The 22,145-nt window shown below is 42.7% G+C and overlaps 1 long non-coding RNA gene across 8 annotated transcripts in view; it reads left to right on the top strand.

Moving 5' to 3' along the window:
- Positions 1-11,901: 11,901 nt before the first annotated feature.
- The window catches only part of LOC308571545, a 60,522-nt gene continuing 50,278 nt past the window's right edge, over positions 11,902-22,145 (top strand). For 5 of the 8 annotated variants that reach the window (XR_014001511.1, XR_014001512.1, XR_014001513.1 and 2 more), the window contains exons 1-2: positions 11,902-12,159; positions 14,993-15,063. This is a non-coding gene — a long non-coding RNA (uncharacterized lncRNA). Of the gene's footprint in view, positions 12,200-14,992; positions 15,068-22,145 lie in introns of all 8 variants that reach the window. The other 3 variants (XR_014001516.1, XR_014001510.1, XR_014001517.1) reach the window with 3 other exon arrangements.

Here is a 22,145-nt window from a genome sequence, read left to right as displayed (position 1 = left end):
TGCACTAAAAAGTGTGGGATGACAATTGATTGATGGGAAGTTGTATAACCTCCCTGCAAACAAATCAAGTTGAATGCTTAATAGGGAGCAGATATCATATTATTCTATTACCTCCATGCAAGTTTTGCACAAGCAAATCAGGATAAATGATTAATAAACACATCATCTAGAGCAGGGGTGCCCAAACTTTTTTCAAAGAGGGCCAGATTTGATAAAGTGAACATGCATGTGGGCCGACCAAAGTTGTTGAGCTTTTATTAGGATTGAAGTTGTTGAGCCTTTTTTAGGATTTTACCCCATGACATATACTGCCACGGGGGCTGGATTAAATCGACCAGCAGTCTGGATTAGGCCCCTGAAATGGACTTTGGACATGCCTGATCTAGAGGATCCCCTTTTTGGCGTATGTAGCGTATTAAATGTGGAAACGTTGTTAACATAGAAGTTGGGAATCTAGTGTCATTGGAACCAAATGCTCTATTACATTTGTTATCATATACGTATACAGTGGTACCTCGGGTTACATACGCTTCAGGTTACAGACTCCACTAACCCAGAAATAGTGCTTCAGGTTAAGAATTTTGCTTCAGGATAAGAACAGAAATCGTGCTCTGGAGGTACAGCAGCAGCAGAAGGCCCCATTAGCTAAAGTGGTGCTTCAGGTTAAGAACAGTTTCAGGTTAAGAACGGACCTCCGGAACGAATTAAGTACTTAACCCGAGATATACGTTTATGGAAGTCACACCTAGAAAAGCCTTATCAAAACAGGAGCTCTTTATGCACACATGAAGCTCCATTGATTGCAAGAGTTTTCCCAATTGTTTCCCTGGAGGGCCAGTTCTGCTCAGAGCTGCTCTTTCCACTGAAATGAATGGGAAAGCCTTCTGGGATCATACTGGTACTCCATATATACATCAGAGTTAATGTGGGGCTCTGGACTGGGGTTTTGTTTCTTAAAGATACTTGATTTGTGCTGAAATTTGTAACAAATTTATTTAAGAACAGTCCTATTAATGTTAACTAGGTTTTGTGCCTTATAGTCTTTGATAGCAAAGCAAATTACATGACTGCTTGAAGCTACAGTTTATTGTATAAAATGTGAGTATGTATGCAAAAATGCAAATCAAGCTTCATTCCTTTTTATAATTCATTCCAATGATTGTTCTGTCACTCACTGAAAATTAGCCTAGCAATTGCAACCATTAATGTTCTTTTAATACAAAGGAAATGTGTAGTTGAATGTTCTAATAATAGTAAGCATCAATTGTATAGACTGATTGCCTTAATAAAGATATTCTTTATTATACCTTTGGCACCCCTGGGACCTCTTATAATTAAATCTGATTTCACTCTCTTACCAATGTAAGCACGACTGGAGGTGTTATAATTAGTTCCAATTATTCTTCCTAAAAATGTACTCTGTTTTGAATGATACTGCAGCTTTCTCATAAAAAGGCAGATCTTGTTGCTATTACTCTTTTTAACTGTACACATACCCTATAATCTGTTGACACCTATGTGCCATCAAATGGCCTGTGGCAACAAAGTAATTTACTGTATATGGAACGCAGGATTTAACAGCAACTTTAACACAACAACACAACATCGGAAGCTATGCCATCCTGTCAACAGCCTATTCCTTCCTTATCAACAGAATTAAGAAGTTCTCAAAGTGTTAACATTTCAGAGCTATTTTTAATTGTGGGACAAACAATCATATAGAAGCCAACTCTTTATTTGTTTTGGGAATGAACTATTCACCTATAGCAGGGGTCTGCAACCTTTAAGACAAAAAGAGCCACTTGGACCTGTTTCCGAAGAAAAAAAACACTGGGAGCCGCAAAACCATTGCGACATTTAAAACAAATATATCTCCGGAGCCGCGATCTGACAGCGGGCGGGAAGGTGACGTCGGGACGGTGCGTGACTAACGCACGCACCACTCTCATGCGACGTCACAGCCAGTACAGCGCCCGCCACAGTGGGGAGTGTCGGGGCGCACAATGCGCCTCCTCCCCTCACTAGTATCCGCCCTGGAGCCACGGCAAAGGTGTAAAAGAGCCACATGCGGCTCCGGAGCCGCGGGTTGCTGACCCCTGACCTATAGGCATAACTGTGAGGGGGGTCAGTATCGGTCTTGATGGTAGTGGTAGTTGGTAGATGGTAGTTGACCAGTAGTGGTCAACATGGCAGGGTAGCACTGCTCACCTGACTTCTGGTTTGCTGAGTTGCTGCTGCTTACCAGGTGATAGAGGGGAGAACTGGTAGTGAGTTTGGTGCAGTGCAAATGCACCAGCAGGCACACCAGATCAGATCAGCTGTTGCATTTGCACTGTGCTGACCTTGCTGCCTCACTACCCCTCAACTCCTAGTAAGTAGGAGTAGTATGACTGAGCAGAATTCAGGTGAGTACTGCTGCCCTGCTAGGTTGACCACTCCATGACATCATCTACTACTGGATGGAACTTTCTGACCAATATTCCCCTTTCTGTTTGACACATGCAGTGGGGCTGGGGGCATGCACTCACAACATGCTATCCATTACTTTCCACAGGGGTATAACACATACCTAATAATCAACAACAACAAACAATAGTTGTTGTTGATATATATATATATATATATATATACGATATATATATATTTGCTTTCGTAGATTTTCACGGGTACAGGAATGCAGGTTTTGGTGTCTTCGGGTGTCTTCCCGTGTAAGAGTATATATATATATATATATATATATATATATATATATATATATATACGAAAGCAAATATATATATATATATATACACACACACACACACACACACACACACACACACACAGTGGTACCTCGGGTTAAGAACTTAATTCGTTCTGGAGGTCCGTTCTTAACCTGAAACTGTTCTTAAACTGAGGTAGTACTTTAGCTAATGGGGCCTCCCGCTACTGCCATGCCGCCGCCGCACGACTTCTGTTCTCATCCTGAAGCAAAGTTCTTAACCCGAGGTACTATTTCTGGGTTAGCGGAGTCTGTAACCTGAAGCATCTGTAACCTGAAGCGTCTGTAACCCGAGGTACCACTGTAAAGGTAAGGATACCCCTGACCGTTAGGTATAGTTGCGGACGACTCTGGGGTTGTGCACTCATCTCGCTCTATAGGCCAAGGGAGCGGGCATTTGTCCGCAGACAGCTTCCAGGTCATGTGGCCAGCATGACTAAGCCACTTCAGCGCACGGAATCGCCATTTACCTTCCCACCGGAGCGGTACCTATTTATCTATTTGCACTTTGACTTGCTTTTGAACTGCTAGGTGGGCAGGAGCTGGGACCGAGGAACGGGAGCTCACCCCATCGAGGGGATTCTAACCAGCAACCTTCTGATCGGCAAGCCCTAGGCTCTGTGGTTTAGACCACAGCGCCACCCGCATATATATATATATGCACCCACAGGCCCTCTCATCCAGCTATGGGCCTCTCATTCCCCAGGGCTCCACACACAGAACCTTAATAATTCAAGTTAAAAAACAAAACACAACTTCTGTCAAAAGAGTTATGGCTCAGGCTGTCTGAAGGACCATATTCTCCCTTACGAATCTGCCCGGGCTCTGAGATCATCGAGGAAGGCCCTTCTCTCCATCCATCCACCTCACAGGTACATATGATGGAAACTTGTGAGGAGACCTTCATGGTGGCTGTTCCCAGAGTTTGGAACTCCCTTCCTAGAGAGGCCAGATCCAAGTGCAGAGTCCAACTCCATGCTGGCAAGAGCCATTGCAAAGTTTGTTGCATACCCACCCAGACACTGGCTGGAAACTTAACAAACAAGCAAACAAACACCAGGCAAAATACTTGTTCCAAAGTAAATTGGTTTGTAATTTTTCATTGATGGTGGTGTTGGTGTTGGATGCAACCACTTGGAGGGAGATCTCTCCTGTTTATCAGAAAGATTTGTGTTCAAAATAGAAAGCTTTCTGTTCTAGGTCACTGAAAATAACCCTCTGCTGTAAATCAGTAATTAGCCATATAGTTAAAATACTATTTTCTCCTTTGTGCGCTAAGGATGATTTCTTACCCTGTTCTCTTTATCTGTTTATATTAAGTGCAGCTGCTTCATTATTGATGTAAAGAAGCAATTCAGAATTGTATGATTAATTTTAATGTAGATCTTTCTTATCTGAATAATTGATGGGACATGATCATAGACATTCTGAGTCAGTAGCTGTTACTCCTCTTGTCTCTTCTTATCTTTGTATTTGTACTTATTGCTTAATCCCAGAGGGAAATGTGCATTTTGTTGGGAAATATTTTTAATTCCCTAGCCTCCTGTCATTTTAATTCAGGCTTTATCTGGGCATAAGACTCCACTTTGTTCTATGGAATCTAGAAATCCATCCTGCTTTAAATACCGGAAAGGCACTTGATCTTGCACCAAACACCCAACACCTTCAGGCTTACAGAAGGTATGCATTAAAAATGTAGCAAGCAAGGCATTTTTCGTGCTATTATAAAACAAAATCACCCCTTGGTAAGAAGGGGGGAATCCTGACTGAGGACCCAGAACTATCTAGCTTGGCTGTTGGGGAAAATAATTTTGCTGCCTTCCAGTAAGCACTGAATTCAGCAAACAATTGCACCTGTAATGTCTGCCAATGCTGGCATACAGCTAGCTCTCTCTCCTATTCACACGCACAGATCTCATTAATCGTAAGAGTGGCAGCAGTGCATTGCACAGCTGGATCGGTTACTTCTAGTATTGAGAAAGGGGAGCCATAGATGCAGAAGGATATTTGTGTGTACTGTAATGTGAGCATGCAGCTCTAAACTAGGAGGCAAATTTAGAAAGCAATGCACCACTTATGGCATGCATAGGATTGGGCGTAGAGATCCAAAGGGTCATGCACAGGGATAGCCTTCTGTCCTACCCCATCACATTGCACCATAATAGGAAGCCAAAACATGCATTGCTAAAGATCTGTTGTTCTGATGTAGATAACGTCCTCCATTCTTGAATCAGTGGCTTGCAGAAGGTTCTGTAAGTATTTCAGTACATAACATATTTCGCTGTTTTCTTGCTTAACGCAAAGGAATCTGCCTTGTTGGCTGCAATGAGGCTCTTTTGTGAATTATTAGGGGTTTCGTACTTCCTTCTCGGTCTCCCTGGAAACGGATCATCAATTGTTGATCAGTCACAAGAAAACACCGTTTCCAAAATCTAGAGCTTCGTGTGATACATGGGGTCCAGGAGGCCTTCCCATTCACTTTACTGGAAAGAGCAGCTCTGTACAGAACTGACCCCAATTCTCTGGAGCAATTGGGAAATCCCTTGCAATCACCCATGTGTGCACAGGAACCCCTGTTCAGACAAAGCTCCTCCCCCAGGTGTGAACGAGCCCTGCCACACTAATTCGAATAAATGTAGTGGGATATTGGTTCAAATTAAGTTATTGGCAAGATCTCTTCCTTTCCCTTTCTCAGGGTGTGTCTGAGAACAAGAGTTCAGTCCCTGTGGAATCTCTTAGCTTGACCTTTCCACTAATCTACTGGAAGTTCTGGTGATGCTGCTAAAGTTTACCTGAGTCTGGCTCAAAAATGTGGTTTTTAACAGGGCAACTCCCCAACTATTCACAGGCTTGGATCAAAAGAGCAGCAGGCCTTGGGGAGACGTCCCAGGAGCCAGCACCATAGAACCCCTGCTTTGTAGCATGTGAAGATGGCCACGGGCGATGGAGAAGATGAGGTGTGGAAATGGCCATTACCGTCTTCCCAGTGAGCGGTGGTTGCAGCCTGATGCGGCGCCTCCATTCTCGTCCACACACGCCGCACCATTTTTGCTGATTTTCCCATCCCTTTCAGCCGCCGCAGAGGCTCACATTGTTTTAAATGGTAAAGAACAATCTTTATCCATACCAGCCAATGAAGTGGAGATGTGTAGCTCAATGGCAGAGCATTTGCTTTGCATGCAGAAGGTTCCAGATTTAATCCCTGGCACCTCCAGGTAGGGCTGGGAGAGACTCTCTTACTGAAACAGCAGAGAGCCACTGTCAGTCAGTGAAGAGAATACTGAGCTAGACGGACCAATGGTCTGAGTCAATATATGTAAGGCAGTTTCCTATGTTGGCCAGCATTAGGGAGGCCTTTTTTAGGATAGTATATGCATACATCAGGAACATAAATGCCAGAAACCACTGACTTACTGGGTTGCCAAAGTTAGCTGTGGTGCTTCTGCTTTATTAGAGTTGCCAACTTACTGGAACCATGTCCAAATAGTACAAGATACATGTTTAATCTTGACACCCACACTAACAGCTCAATTTCTTACAAGTGCAGAATGATTATTATGGGGCACCTGTAAGAGTGCCAGTTTCACAGATCAAAGTAGTCAGATGTGCACTTATGGGATAAGGTATTTATCGCATGTAAACTGGTCCCAAGCTGTCAACAACTTCAGATCCCAATGGTAACACCTCAACCATTGCCCGATAACAATTTGGCAACCAGTGCATATCTCTGAGCAGAGGTGTTATATGTTGACAGGGACTCATACCTGTCAGCGGTCGTGCTGTAGCATTCTGTACTAACTGCAGTTTGTGGGTCAAATGTAAGGGAAGCCACACAAAGAATGAATAGCGGTAGTCCAACTTTGAAGTCACCAGTGCCTGAGCTACGGTGGTCAAGCTCTACATAAATCAACTGGTCATGGTGGTGTGTCCAGTTTGCTTGATCATATACTCTGTAGGAATCAAAGTATGCAACAAGAGGGGAAAGTACTAAAGAGCTGCTGCCATTTACGTGATAAGAGTTTTTGTGTGTGTGTGTGTTTCTTTTTAAAGTATTATTAAATTAGCCATGCTTTTATGTTTGAGGGCATTTCTCCCCTCTCAGAAGCCACTTTTTAATCTGATGTAAATCCAATTAAGTCTTAACATTCTGAAATGAAAGACCCACTCTTTGAATTTATGTATAACTGATTTAAAGCAACTGCCAACTTCATGCTAGGCAAATAAACTATTAAAGGGAATGTGTGAAATTAGACGCAAATCAGAGACAGATTGGTTTTGTTTTTATTTCAATAAATTAATATAAGGCTGAGGTAAAGCATGGATTTTGTTTCAAAACTAGAAAGTTAAGATTTAATTAATCAACCTTTTTTTTTTTTTTAAAAAAAAGACCCCATTCATGTGGAAAACAGAGTTTAATTCCCTAGGGGCCTTACATACCCTCCAACATTTCTCTGATGAAAATAGGGATGTCCCATTCCATAATGATAATTTTATTATTTATACCTCACATATCTTACTGGGTTGCCCCAGCCACTCTCAGCAGTTTCCAACATATATAAAACCATAACAAAACATTAAATATTGTTAAAAACCTTCCCTATACAGGATTTCCTTCAGATGGCTCGGGGGTCAGATAACTCCATACATTCTATCATTTTCCAATAAAAATAGGGACATCCTAAGGAAAAGTGGGACATTCTGGGATCAAATCAGAAACCAGGACGGCTTCTCTAAATCAGGGATGTCCCTCGAAAGCAGGGACACTTGGGAGGGTCTGACCCTACTCTTTCTGTCCTTGCACTTGGAATAAAAAGTGGTGAGGATTTGTTTAGCATATTTCAGACACACAATCATGGAATTATAAGGCCATAAAGTATATAACAAAATCCTATCCAAGCTTCTGGTTCCAGTCCTGATGCCCGAGCACAATTTCTCTGGAGCTGATACAAAACTTGTACTGTGGCCTTCCTTTTCCCTATGCCCCATAAAAGACACTGCCTGCTTTGGAAAATTGGAAGAGTGATTGGTGCCTTTCAGCTTCTTGGTTTCAGCTCCCCCCCCCCCCGGCTGCCTGATTTGTACTTATAGTGGACACAGCTGTATGATATGCACGCATATTCTTTAGGCGTGCAACAAATGCCATTTAAAAACTGCTCCATATCCTGGGATACAGTGTCCGATCTTGCAGGCACTCACAAGACCCAAGGCCTGACTCATTTATTGACATAAATGACATATCTAACACACATCTACTCCAGTCGTATATTGACCATCAATTTGCTCACCATCAACTTCATGGTACATTTGTTGCGGTTTAGAAAAGAAGAAAAGGAAAGGAAAAACTCAGAGATCTGCTCCTGTTTGCTGAGGGGTGTACTAGTATTAAAAAAGAAATGGAAAGTAATCATGCCTCTAATCCTAGGGCCCCATCCACTATAAGCCTCTCTCAATCCAACACATTTTGCTGTTGCAAACCCTGAAGACATGAGAACCTATTGGCCTGATTTCTCAGACTCTGATTTATAGTCTGAACTGAACCACAGCTAGATCAAAAGACCATAAAGAATAATATAACTCTTACTGAACGCCTCCCGGGTATGTCTTTGAAAGGACGAAAAGTGTAGAAGTGAATATAATATTATTTTTAAGTTTGTGGTGAACAGTACGAACACTTTTAAAAATCCAGTGTCCATTAAACCACCTAGTGCAAATGACGGTGCTATAGAACTGTAAACGACCTGTAGTACAAACTGACACAAAACAGACGGTGCGCTGTGGTACTGCTTTTTGGCAGTTGCCCAAAGCAGGTCTCTTGGGGTTGAAGGCTGCTTAAGTAGTCTGGCTGGTTGATGGCTTCGCCTTCTCTGTTTAGGTGCAGATAGAAGCCTATTAGGACCAAACTAGCCGTGATACAGCTGAGCCACCTTTCCCCTTCCTCTGAACTAAAAGCAACTGAACTGGTCCCTAATTTGGCACAAAGGCTAACCTTTCCTCTCCTGAACTTGTTCACCTCCTGAAGATACAGGATGGAGGATTAGGAGCCAACTGGTGAGGACAAACCAGTAACAGATGGAATTGTGTCCTTGGAGGAGCAGGGCACTGTGGATGCTGATTCCCTGAAGCCACCAGAAGAAGGCCCTGTGAAAGAGGCATTGGCTACATCTTCATGAAAGCCATTATACAATCATCCTAAAACTGTTTTTAGAATTAGACATTAAACAACATACCTATATATCTTAAGAAGCATGCAGATATACAGTTTAAAGTGAAACACTCATTTTCTAGAAGAGAAGTCTGAAAAAAGCAGACACATCAAGAAAGCCGAACAGCTTTTCAGAGTCTGATTGCCTACTAAACAAATTAGAAGTGTTTGTGTGCGTTTTATGACTGGCCATGTATTTTCAACATAAACTAGGAGGCTGTCCTTGGATGGAGACATGACATTGTTTTTAGGGAACATACCGTAACTTGCACTAGTTGCCCTAGCATTCCTAAAGAATTTTATTTGGGCAAACTGAGATCAGCTGACTATGCATCTTGGCTACAGATGCCCTGGCTGCTTCTTTGTAGGAGCTCAGGGGTTGTTTACACATGAAGCTGCAGAAATACTGAAGACTGAAAGGTGTCTTTGATTGGCACACAACCCCATCCTCAAATAAGTGTTTGTGCAAACCTGTCTGTTTTGAGAAGTTGATGTTTCTTTCCCCCATGCCTCTACTTCCATTTTAAAAATGCATCCAGAATAGGATTTTAGGAATGCTTGGTGCAAGTTACTTAAATTAGTCTCAGGGAACCAGCATCAGTTTTGCGAAGAGGAAAAGAAGTACTTCCTTGACTCCTCGTAACTCAGAGGGTAGCTGTTAAGCCACATTCTTTTTTTCCAAATATGTACATATGTATGGATGCCTATTTTAAGCAATTCTGCACCCCACCACTCCCTACGAAAGACAACCCCTGGGGTTCCTTCCAACTCTACAATTCTGTGGTTCTATGGAAATGCTTTCAAAAGGGGATTCATTAGAGAGGTGAAGCCTTAAAGGGCAGCTAGGGGAAAAAATGATCTCTCCCTGTTTCCCTTTTATCTCCTCTGCTGCTGCTGCTGCTGCTGCTGTTTGTTTCAGTTCTTCATCTTGCCCTAGCGCTGCCTGTGAATGCTAATCAGGACCTTTTCCAAGCCTCAGGCAGCCATTTCCAGGTAATTGGTCCAGATACCCGAAACCTGACCCATTCGTTTATACACCAAAGAGGTTTGGTAATCCATGGCTATTTTAAGAACGCCCGTGGCCAACCGAGCCCAGAAGACGCCTAATCTGTATGCTTAAGAAAGAGTAAATTACAATAATCACAACCGTATCATGTTTTTATGATAGAGTATCATAGTGATTTTATAACTACAAAGCAGATAATAGCGACGGAGCTTTTAAAATCCTTACCATAAAATGCTTTCCATTAGAATAGCTACATGTCTCTAGTCTGGGCACCGACAGTTAATAGGTAAAAGTGTGTTTACTTACTGGCTGCTCAGTCTTTCCTGGAAGTCTGAGGGTTGCTTCAGCTAGGCAAGTTCCTTACCAGGCCCCACTTGTATTGCTCTTGGATATGCGAGTGCAATGTGTGAGACAGGTGATGTACGCGGGTCAACAGTAACTTTTATGGTTGTGGTTACTCAGTTCACATTGTAATACTGAGGGGGGGGGGACAGGAGATGTGGTGGTGGGGACTACCTTCAGGGTCTGTGTAATGCCCCTTGGTCTTGGCTGATATGGGTGGTGGTGGTGCTAAAAGTTGCCAGGCACAACTTTTGTTAGGTAGTCTGCAGGAAAAAGTCAGTGGGTGATTTCTGATTCTGAATGGCTAAGAAACTCTGGGAATTCATAGATGGGGGGGGGCATGCCTTCCCCACCCACTCTCATTCAGTGGCGTAGCATGGGTTGTCAGCACCCGGGGTGAGTGTATGATGAGGATGGCCATGCCAGCCCAAGCCCTCACCACCAACCAAGCAGTGGCAGTCTAAGCCGCTGGCTACGAGGAGGAGGTGCCAGTGCCGCCCTAGCCCTGAAGGTGTGGCTTGGCTCCTCATGGCTCCAGCCATGATAAGGGAGCTTGTTGTGGGGGAACCTGGTTGCACACCCTTGCACCCCTTCAAAAATCTGCACCTAGGGCCAAGGCCCCCCTAGCCCTCCCCACGCTACACTCCTGCTCTCATCTAAACCTGGTGTGATCTAGGTTTGTGTGCATGTGAAAGAGAACAAAGGGGAACCTACAACTGCCACCATCCCTGACTATAGGCTACACTTCTTGGTCTGATGGGAGCTGGGAGTGCAATAACATCTAGGAGGTCACAAGTTTGCCACCCCTGGTTTAAGATGTACTGTAGATCTGCCTCAATCTATGTTCTATTTACATATATGAAAATGTACTAAAATGTTATAAACACTCTGAACTCCTTCCAATCCAAACCTAGGTAAACCCCTGCAATGTTTCAGCACTTCAAGCTCATATAGGCCCTTTCCATCTAGGAAATATGCATATGTAAACCCTTAGGTGGCAGGTAAATTGGCATGCACTCTGCAAATATCTAGAGCAAATTATCAATCCTGCTTTCCTCCAACCAGTTCGTTAATTAAACAACAACAATCTGCTGCATCCCCCAGCTTGCTACTGCTGTCAGGCTGGAATGTCCTGCTCTGGCTGAAGGCAAGCCAGAAAGTAAAGACAGAGAGAAGCAGCCTGAATTTCTGAGCAACAGGAAATCAAGGAAGCAGGGTGTGGGGAGATGGAAACAAGGGCAGCACCTTGGTATCATAAGAAAAGGTAGAAGTGAGACCTTTTGATCAGGTGGTGTTCAATCAGAACTGGGTAAATTTATACCACCTGATCTGTCTGCTCTAAAAAGACAACCACCCAACACACAGACAGATTTGCTTTGCAGGTCTCATCCAGATGCACACACCTTTCAGCCATTAGTAATCAACAGCACCCTTTCCTTCCCAGCCTAGTTGAATACTGTTAGTCCTGAAGGACAAACTGCATCCTGCCACGTCCAAAACAGAATGAAGCCCCGCCCCCCTAGTTTTTAAGACCACCCCATGGATGGTACTGGAGCAATTAATCCAATGTGTGTGAGGGGGGTGCGAGATCTGGGAAGCTTACAGAGATAAAGTGGCAGTTTTGCATTTAACACCAGCATTTAGCACTAGCTAAGGGGTATTGAGAGCTGCTTGATTAGAGGGGCGAGGAAGGAAGTGTGTGTGTGTGGGGGGCAATTGGCAAGCGCCTCATTCAGCTTCCCCCCTATCTAGTTGGTATGATCCTTTCCCTTGAAAAGAGAACTTCGGGACCACTTTCTGCAGTTCAAGCCGAGCAAGAAAAGTGACGTCGTGCTTCTTTTCCTTGAGGTAATAGCGTGGTGATTTTCCTTCTGTGCGTAAGAATGAGGTGTGCGTTTAGGAAGAAAACCCAGTCTTTGGAATGGCTCAGAATACGAGTTGTGGGATAAGAAGCTTCCTGTTCAAACCTAAAATCTGGGAGTAACTCATAAAACGGCCTTAGCCAAGCTGCTTGCCTCCCGCTTTCAGTTTCCCCTGTGGAAAATGAGGACAGTTACTCAGTCGTGTCTTAATAGGATTCCTGTAGAGTTGACTGGGCCCAGGAGTGGGTCACAACAGGAACACTGTCATGCAAATATATGGTAAATGGTTAAGAAATGGGTCCCCAAATTCATGTTTGGGTTAAAAGTGGGTCCTGGGGTCTGAAAAGGGACATACTACAAAGCCAGTAGTAATTATTCCAGTTGCTCAGGTCTTAACATGCTTTCAGGTGGAGCCACACCCTTGTCCTGGTATTGCCTTTATGGTGGTACAGTACCTGATTGATAATGGGATCCTCCTATCCCTCTTTGTTCTTCACATGATGCTAGTCCCTTTTAAATGTGATTTACTGTATGTTCTTTTTATAAGAATTTAAAGTCTCAAATATATAAATTAAATGTTAATAAATTTACAAGGCAAACACATACATAAGTATCTTCTTTGGCGATCACTCATAGCCGAGTAAGATTGTCTTCCATTAACACAGTTTTAACAATGAGTCCAAAAGTGACTGTGGAGGCCAATTCTGGATCCAGACATCCTTCCACAGTGGGGACATTGGTTTCCGGGTGGGAGTTGATCACGGTGTGCATTTGCCAAGCGTGCCTTTCTCTTAGTACATTTCTCCCTTGTGTCCTGAGTTCGAGTGTCTTCAAAGCCCATGACACCTTTGGTAAAGGCTGTCCTCCAACTGGAGCGCTCGCAGGCCAGTGTTTCCCAGTTGTCAGTGTTTATACTACGTTTTTAAAGATTTGCCTTGAGACAGTCTTTAAACCTCTTTTGTTGACCACCAGCATTACGCTTTCCATTTTTAAGTTCGGCATAGAGTAGTTGCTTTGGAAGACGATCATCAGGCATCTGAACAACAAAGTTGATGTTGAAGAATCATTGCTTCAACACTGGTGATCTTTACTTCTTTCTAGTACACCGATATTAGTTCACCTGTCATCCTAAGTGATGTGTAAAATTTTCGGAGACACTGTTAATGGAATCTTTCGAGGAGTTGGAGATGGCGTTTATAAGTGGTTCATGTTTCACAAGCATATAGTAAGGCTGGTATTACAATAGCTTTGTAAACAAGCATTTTGGTTTCCCTGCAAATGTCCTGGTCCTCAAACATTCTGCACTTCAATCGGGAGAAAGCCGCACTTGCAGAGCTCAGGCGATGCTGGATTTTGGCATCAATGTTGGCCCTTGTGGAAAGAAAACTGCCTAGGTAGAAGTGATCAACATTTTCCAACGTTACATCATTGAGTTGGATTTGTGGCGCTGCAGAGGGGTTATTTTGTACTTGTTGGTGCAGCACTTTGGTTTTTTGGATGTTGAGTGATAGGCAAAGCTTTTCGTAAGCTTCGGCAAAGATATTTAGGATGGTTTGGAGGTCATCCTCTGAGCATGCACACAATATGTTGTCATCAGGATACTGAAGCTCTTGACGGAAGTTACGGTAACCTTACTCTTTGCTTTCAGCCTGCTCAGTTTGAAGAGCTTTCCATCTGTTTAATGCATGATTTCTACTTCGGTGGGGAGTTTCCCTTCGACAAAGTGTAGTATCATGGCAATGAAAATAATGAATGGGTCTGAAACAGTGTAGGAAAGCAGTCCTGAAGCCATTTTGACTTTCCCAGTGACTTCAAGTGTTCCTCTGCAGTAAGGGAGGCAAATGGGGAAAGCCTCCCCATGGTCCCTTTGCTCACAAATCCTGTCTTAAGGGTGTATCTGCGTATGAATAGAGTGAGCCTGTGACCTGGATTCAGGAACTAAAGTATTCACCATCACAAAAGAGTAGCCAGACTGCCCAGGTAATGCAATCAGAGACCATTATCAAGCAATCATTGACCATTATGAGGTATTCTGGCCTTAGGATTCTGCTGTAGATTGCCCCTTCTGTGATGTATGTATGATGTATTGGGGGGTGGCCTTAAGCTTGCAGGGTGGCAATTTCAAAAGTCTATAAAAGGGCTTGCACACCATTGTTTGGGGTTCCTCCTCCCTCCTGCATGTGGTGAGTGAGGACCCTGTTGCAACAGTTTAATAAAGATCAGGCTTACTAGCTGCTTTGCTTCTCAATATTCTCTGGTAGGCCTCTGTTATTTTCTCCTACCGATAGGAAAACGACTTTAGGACCCTATACAGGCTCTTTGATACACTATAAGGGGGGAAAAGAGCAGATTTTGTTTACAACTGTGCTGATTGGCTCGTGTGTGATGTTAGCTTGCTAGTCGTGCACCTGTCCAACCTATCCATCGCTGATGCTGTGGAGCACTGTATCTTGTGGGAATGTGCCCTATTAAATTATAAAACCAGCACGAAAAGCTTAATCCAGTAAAATGGGTTGTCAGATTTTTATAGGACTTCCCTTCCTTCGTTTTGTTGTTATGACTGGGATCCAAACTGATTAATAAATAGGAGTTTTGCCATTTTATTTCAACGGCATGATTGCACCTTTAAGCATTTTCTGTTAAGCAAACTGATATTTTTTTAAAAATTGATATTTTCCCACCAACCATCCTCTACTGAGTATTAGTAATAGTTTATTTTTTATTTAATAATACACAATTTACAGCTGTTTGCTTTCATTTATTAATAGCCCTTTCCACTGAACAGGATTAAGAGAAATAATTATTTTTACACACCATAGGGTCCCTGTCAAGTATTAGGTGGATGTCATTAATGTCTCGACAATTGGGAGTCAGAACTGCAAGCATCCAAGTAGGTATATAAAGCTAACAGCGTTCAAAGTTTTCTTCATCTTTCAAAAACAGTTTTGCTAGCCCACAAACTTTTGTCCATATAAAGCTGGGATTAAAAGATAAAGAGTCAGTGGAATATCTAATGCAAGACCTACGCTAAAATGTGTTAGCTCAATATGAGTTAGCAGTACAAAGGAGAAATACAGAGAAAAGTAGCATGTACAGAAGACGCAGGCTTTAGTGATTCAGCATTGCTTGGAAGATTCTGTATGCCATGAATATATGCAATTTTCTACTACCAATTAAAAATACTCTCATTGAGTTTTTGCAGATAATTATTGTAGGAATATAATAGGCTGAGGGGTAGGGGATATAGAACCGATCCAACGTTTCAGCTAAAATTTGGAACATTTCAAGTTCTTCTTGAATAGTTGAGAAATTTCCCTCTTCTGCTGAAGAACCTTCTGCAAACTGGTCAAGTAACTGAATGGGGTAGAGAATTTCAGCCACAGCTGTAGATCTGGTTTTAATATTATTGGGTTTTGTTTGACTGTTTTTGAAGAAGGCAATTGGCCTGGGCCCTAATTTTTTCAGTCCTCCTTTTCGTAGCTCATCATCCATCAGTATGTATGATGTTCTCAAGATGGAGGGGGAGGGAACAGCTGCAGTCGCCTGCGGTTCCTGCGCAATGTTTGCCATCTTGCCAAAGGTTGCAGGCAGCTTTACCTGCAGCAATTGCATGTTGATTGCCCTCTTAAAAGACAAAGTCCAGCAACTGGAGGAACGGGTAGCTACGCTCCAAAGAATTAGAGATCTGGAGCTCTTCTTGGAAGCAACAGAGCACACCGTCTCCACCAAGGAGGAGACAGGGGACTCCCCTGAGAAGGAGGCTACTTCATCAACACAGGAGCCAGATATATGGAGAAACGTGACTCAAAGAAGTAGGAGGCCCAGGGTTCGTTCTGATTGTTTAGAAATACACAATCGCTTTGAGGTCCTCTCCCCTAGCATGGAAGACGAAGAGCAGACTCCATTTGAGGATCTCTCCCTCATTTCAGTCGATCAGGTATATGAAGACGAGCAGCAAAGTCAGTCCTCAGGGAATGTGCAGGCGACCTTGGAACGGACAGCTCATGGAAGAACCCCGACCAAACCTAAGAGGAGGCGTGTAGTGGTGATAGGGGATTCCCTACTGAGGGGAACAGAAGCAGTGATCTGTGGGCCTGACAAGATGTCTCGGGAAGTGTGCTGTCTCCCCGGGGCTAAGATCCAAGATGTAACTGAACGACTGCAAGGAATCATAAAACCCACTGACAAATACCCCTTCCTCTTGGTTCATGTGGGAACCAATGACACTGCAAGCAATAGCCTCCAGAAGATCAAAAGAGACTACGAGGCTCTGGGCAGGAAATTGAAGCAATTAAATGCACAAATTGTCATCTCATCTGTCCTCCCAGTTGAACGACGTGGCCCAGGGAGAGAGGGGAAAATAGTGGAAGTGAACAGCTGTCTTCGCAAATGGTGTAAACAGGAACGGTTTGGATTCTTAGATCACGGACTGCAGTTTCTTGAAGATGGACTTCTGGCAAGCGATGGGCTGCACCTCACAACGGTTGGGAGAAATGTTTTTGCCAAAAATCTCAGAAACCTCATCAGGAGGGCTTTAAACTGACTAATGTGGGGGAGGGAGACAGTGCTCCTGAAGGTAGGAGTCTATCAGTTGATGAAGATGATCATCCAAATGTCATAGACCAAATGGAGCAAACAGCACGCAGACCTAGTGGGAGGAAAAAATCCTTAAATAAGAGACATGGGGGAATGATTAATGGACTTCAATGTCTGTACACTAATGCGCAAAGCATGGGAAATAAACAAGATGAGCTTGAGCTCTTGGTACAGCAAACTAAATATGACATAATAGGCATCACTGAAACCTGGTGGGATAAGTCCCACGATTGGAATGTAATAATGGGGGGATACAATCTATTTCGGAGAAACAGACCAGACAAGAAAGGAGGAGGAGTGGCGTTATATGTCAGGGATGTGTATACCTGTGAAGAGATCCAAGATTTAGAACCTCAAAGCCAAAGTGAGAGCATTTGGGTCAAAATTAAGGGAGAGAAGAATAACAGAGACCTCATTGTGGGAGTTTACTATAGATCCCCAAGCCAAACGGAGGACATAGATGATGCCTTCCTGGAACAGATGGCCAAGCATGCAAAAGGAAGGGAGATAGTAGTAATGGGGGACTTCAATTACCCGGATATTTGTTGGATGTCAAACTCAGCCAAGAGCATAAGGTCAAACAGATTCCTCACTGGCCTTGCAGACAACTTCATTGTCCAGAAAGTGGGAGAAGCAACAAGAGGAACAGCCATTTTAGATCTGGTCCTAACCAATGTTGATGAGCTGGTTAGTGGGGTAGAAGTGGAAGGATCATTAGGCGCGAGTGATCATGCTCTTCTGAAGTTTACTATACAGCGGAAAGGAGCAGCCAAGCATACTAGGACTCAATTTCTTGACTTTAAGAAAGCTGACTTCATAAAACTTAGGGAAGTGCTGGGTGAGATCCCATGGACAGTAATACTAAAAGGAAAGGGAGTTCATGATGGCTGGGAGTTTGTTAAGAGGGAGATAGTAAAAGCACAACGTCAGGCAATACCAATGAGACGGAAACATGGAAGGTGCCTAAAGAAGCCAGGGTGGCTATCTAAAGAACTTTTAACTGAGTTAAGATTAAAAAAGGATGTGTACAAAAAATGGAAAAGGGGGTAAACCACCAAAGAGGAATTCAAACAAATAGCCAGCACGTGTAGACACAAAGTCAGAAAAGCTAAAGCACAGAATGAACTCAGGCTTGCTAGAGAGGTTAAAAGCAACAAAAAAGGCTTTTATGGGTATGTTCGTAGCAAAAGGAAGAACAAAGAAACAGTGGGGTCACTCAGAGGAGAAGATGGTGAAATGCAAACAGGGGACACAGAAAGGGCTGGACTCCTCAATGCCTTCCTTGCCTCAGTCTTCTCCGATAAAGAAAACAATGCCCGACCTGAAGAATTTGGAGCAAATGATTCAGCAAAGGAAACACAGCCCAGAATAACTAAGGAGATAGTACAAGAATACTTGGCTAGTTTAGATGTATTCAAGTCTCCAGGGCCAGATGAACTGCATCCAAGAGTATTAAAAGAACTGGCAGATGTGATCTCAGAACCACTGGCAGTCATCTTTGAGAATTCCTGGAGAACAGGCGATGTCCCGGCAGACTGGAGGAGGGCAAATGTTGTCCCTATTTTCAAAAAGGGGAAAAGAGAGGACCCAAATTATTACCGCCCAGTCAGTCTGACATCAATACCAGAGAAGATTCTGGAGCAGATCATTAAGAAAACAGTCTGTGAGCACCTAGAAAGGAATGCTGTGATCACCAATAGTCAGCATGGATTTCTGAAAAATAAGTCATGTCAGACTAACCTGATCTCGTTTTTTGACAGAATTACAAGCCTGGTAGATGAAGGGAACTCAGTGGATATAGCCTACCTTGATTTCAGTAAGGCATTTGACAAGGTGCCCCATGATATTCTTGTAAAGAAGCTGGTAAAATGCGGTCTTGACTATGCTACCACTCAGTGGATTTGTAACTGGCTGACTGACCGAACCCAAAGGGTGCTCATCAATGGTTCCTCTTCATCCTGGAGAAGAGTGACTAGTGGGGTGCCACAGGGTTCTGTCTTGGGCCCGGTCTTATTCAACATCTTTATCAACGACTTGGATGATGGACTCAAGGGCATCCTGATCAAATTTGCAGATGACACCAAACTGGGAGGGGTGGCTAACACCCCAGAGGACAGGATCACACTTCAAAACGACCTTGACAGATTAGAAAACTGGGCCAAAACAAACAAGATGAATTTTAACAGGGAGAAATGTAAAGTATTGCACTTGGGCAAAAAAAATGAGAGGCACAAATACAAGATGGGTGACACCTGGCTTGAGAGCAGTACATGTGAAAAGGATCTAGGAGTCTTGGTTGACCACAAACTTGACATGAGCCAACAGTGTGACGCGGCAGCTAAAAAAGCCAATGCAATTCTGGGATGCATCAATAGGAGTATAGCATCTAGATCAAGGGAAGTAATAGTGCCACTGTATTCTGCTCTGGTCAGACCTCACCTGGAGTACTGTGTCCAGTTCTGGGCACCACAATTCAAGAAGGACACTGACAAACTGGAACGTGTCCAGAGGAGGGCAACCAAAATGGTCAAAGGCCTGGAAACGATGCCTTATGAGGAACGGCTAAGGGAGCTGGGCATGTTTAGCCTGGAGAAGAGGAGGTTAAGGGGTGATATGATAGCCATGTTCAAATATATAAAAGGATGTCACATAGAGGAGGGAGAAAGGTTGTTTTCTGCTGCTCCAGAGAAGCGGACACGGAGCAATGGTTCCAAACTACAAGAAAGAAGATTCCACCTAAACATTAGGCAGAACTTCTTGACAGTAAGAGCTGTTCAACAGTGGAATTTGCTGCCAAGGAGTGTGGTGGAGTCTCCTACTTTGGAGGTCTTTAAGCAGAGGCTTGACAACCATATGTCAGGAGTGCTCTGATGGTGTTTCCTGCTTGGCAGGGGGTTGGACTCGATGGCCCTTGTGGTCTCTTCCAACTCTATGATTCTATGATTCTATGATTCTATTAACAATAGAGCTTAATTCAACAGTAAGTGACTGGAAATGCCTTGTCCAGATTTAACCTTTAGAAATATTCAGTGAATTGCCCCCCTGTGTTTTTCTGCCTATGATAGCAGGGCAGATTTGGGGATGTAATTTTCATTTGGGAAAGAACAAGTAACTGAAGTCCAAAATAATACACGTTAAAACTAATTGCCTGTGATGTATAAGAAGGACTGCACTCTGCATTCTGTTGCTTAGGGCAAAACAGTACATCAATCTGGATTGGGGCATTGCGCCACTTTCCTGCTGCCATTTGCCCCCAAGGGTGCAGCTTGTAGTAAACATAGCCTTCAGAGGAAAATACTGGTGGTGGGATCTTTGGTATGGAGCCTCAGTCCAGATTGGGACCACATTCCAGAATAGGGTCTCTATGGCTGCTTTTCCTAAAAATTATTATTATTTATTAAATTTCTCTTTATTAAATTATTATTTATTGCATTTCATCAGATGATCACAGGGCAGTTTACAATATAAAAACACACACACAAAAGTAGATAACAAGCAAACACATACACCCACCCCGTCCCATGGTCAGCCAAATATGTTTTAAAAGATGCATAACTAATGTAATGTGTAGTTTGGCTGAAGGAGAGATGGGGAATACGATGTTCACTTTAAACTATTCAGGATGATGATAATACTAATAATGCATAACAGGTGCAACAGTGATGCTGATCTTCTACTTAAGTGGAATAGTGTTCAAAATATTCAGTGACAGTTTGTGGAATAGCAGGTGAATGAAGCAGAAAATGAAGCAACAGGTTTTCCCAATTCTTACCAAAAATGGTGGAGATTGTGAAACCGAGTAGTTAGCTCTACTAAGCACAATGGGGCTTATGTCTGGCTAAATATGTATACAACAGCACTGAATGGTTTTGTAATGAACATCTATTTTTACCATAAAATTCTATGCATCTATTGTGGGATTTTGGATATATTGTATATATATGCGGGAGAACATGTCTTGATTCTTCCTCCTAGAGTGAGATGGCTTAATAAGGAAAATAATAGAAGGATTTGTATTTAAAAAATAAATAACACGTAAGAAGGTAGTTGAAAACACTTCTGATGCATTTATAAAAGTAAGTTGTACTAAAATAAATCCCAGTACATTTTAAAAAAAACACATTTCATACTTTAAAAAGCTACTTTTAAGATGGGAATTAAGCATTTTAATTGCACAGGGATTTATCAAAGCATTATCAGTACAAAAGAAATTCTTTTTCTCGTGCATTAGTTGCATACTAATTAACACAGTTTGATCTTCTCTAGATGAGCATGTTCTGAATTATTACAAATGGGAGAAAAGCGGTCTGTATACACAATATTATTTTATAGCATTTATTAAGAAATTGGAGTTTTTAATTGCTCCTTCAGATGTCTCAGAAACAGATGAAAAAGGACTCTAGCAATAAACACACTTCATGAGGTTGCATGTACTATTTCCCACAATATTATTGAAGTTAGGTGTGTTACACGCTATCAGTTTCAATTAAGTCATGCTTTCCACTTCTAAAGATTCAACCTCAGAGAACTTTACCTGAGGAAAAGCCCAGTGGGGCTTACTTATGTGAACTAACTAAAGTAAAGACCTCTTGAATTGAGGTGTTATTCAGAAAGGCCTTGACCCTGGGAAGGTGTATGTGTGTAATCTATCATCTCAAACACACAATTTGCCATATGTGTAGTTCATGTGGCTGCCGACAGATCTGTGAACTGCTGTGTGACAAGAGACCACTTCAAGTAAGTTCATCCACGCAAATATATGCCTATCATGAGAGCCACAGCAATTCCTACATAGAGTTTAATGACCGCTGTATGCTGTGCGCATATAAAGAAAAAAACCTTCAAACATTCTGGACTGTAATCCACAGCTATTTAAATACTCATAAAATTCTTTTTTAAAAATTCCCTGCTCTGTTATTACCCAATCAGTAAGTATATTATAGTTTAATCATTTGTATGAGCTCTGACTAATATATGAGCAAGGTGCATGTAACTATGCCTTTCTCTTAGTCAAGTTCCATCAGAAAAATGCACCATTTTAAACTAGTGAATAAATTATGCAATAATTATAAGCAAATAGAAAGCTGGGGGAGGCGGGTTTCTCCTGAACGCTTAGCATCAAAAGATTCAACCCTCACCCCCCCCCCCATTTTTTTGCTTTTTCAAATACAAATTTTCTGTAGTCTCCCGAGTCCATTCAGCACCACATTAAAGCTTCGGAAATGTGTGCACTACTAGGAACAAACCATTAACCTCAAGGAATCATAGGTCACAGCATGAATGGCAATCACCGGCATACTATGAGTTCCTAGCACTGAGAGTCAATGGTTTAATTAAACAAGATTTGCATGCTGCATGTAGATCACACACTGTGAA

This window comes from Podarcis bocagei, assembly GCF_964188305.1.
Source record: "Podarcis bocagei genome assembly, chromosome: 1".
Taxonomy (NCBI): domain Eukaryota; kingdom Metazoa; phylum Chordata; class Lepidosauria; order Squamata; family Lacertidae; genus Podarcis; species Podarcis bocagei.
This window is presented reverse-complemented; position numbering and strand designations above follow the sequence as displayed.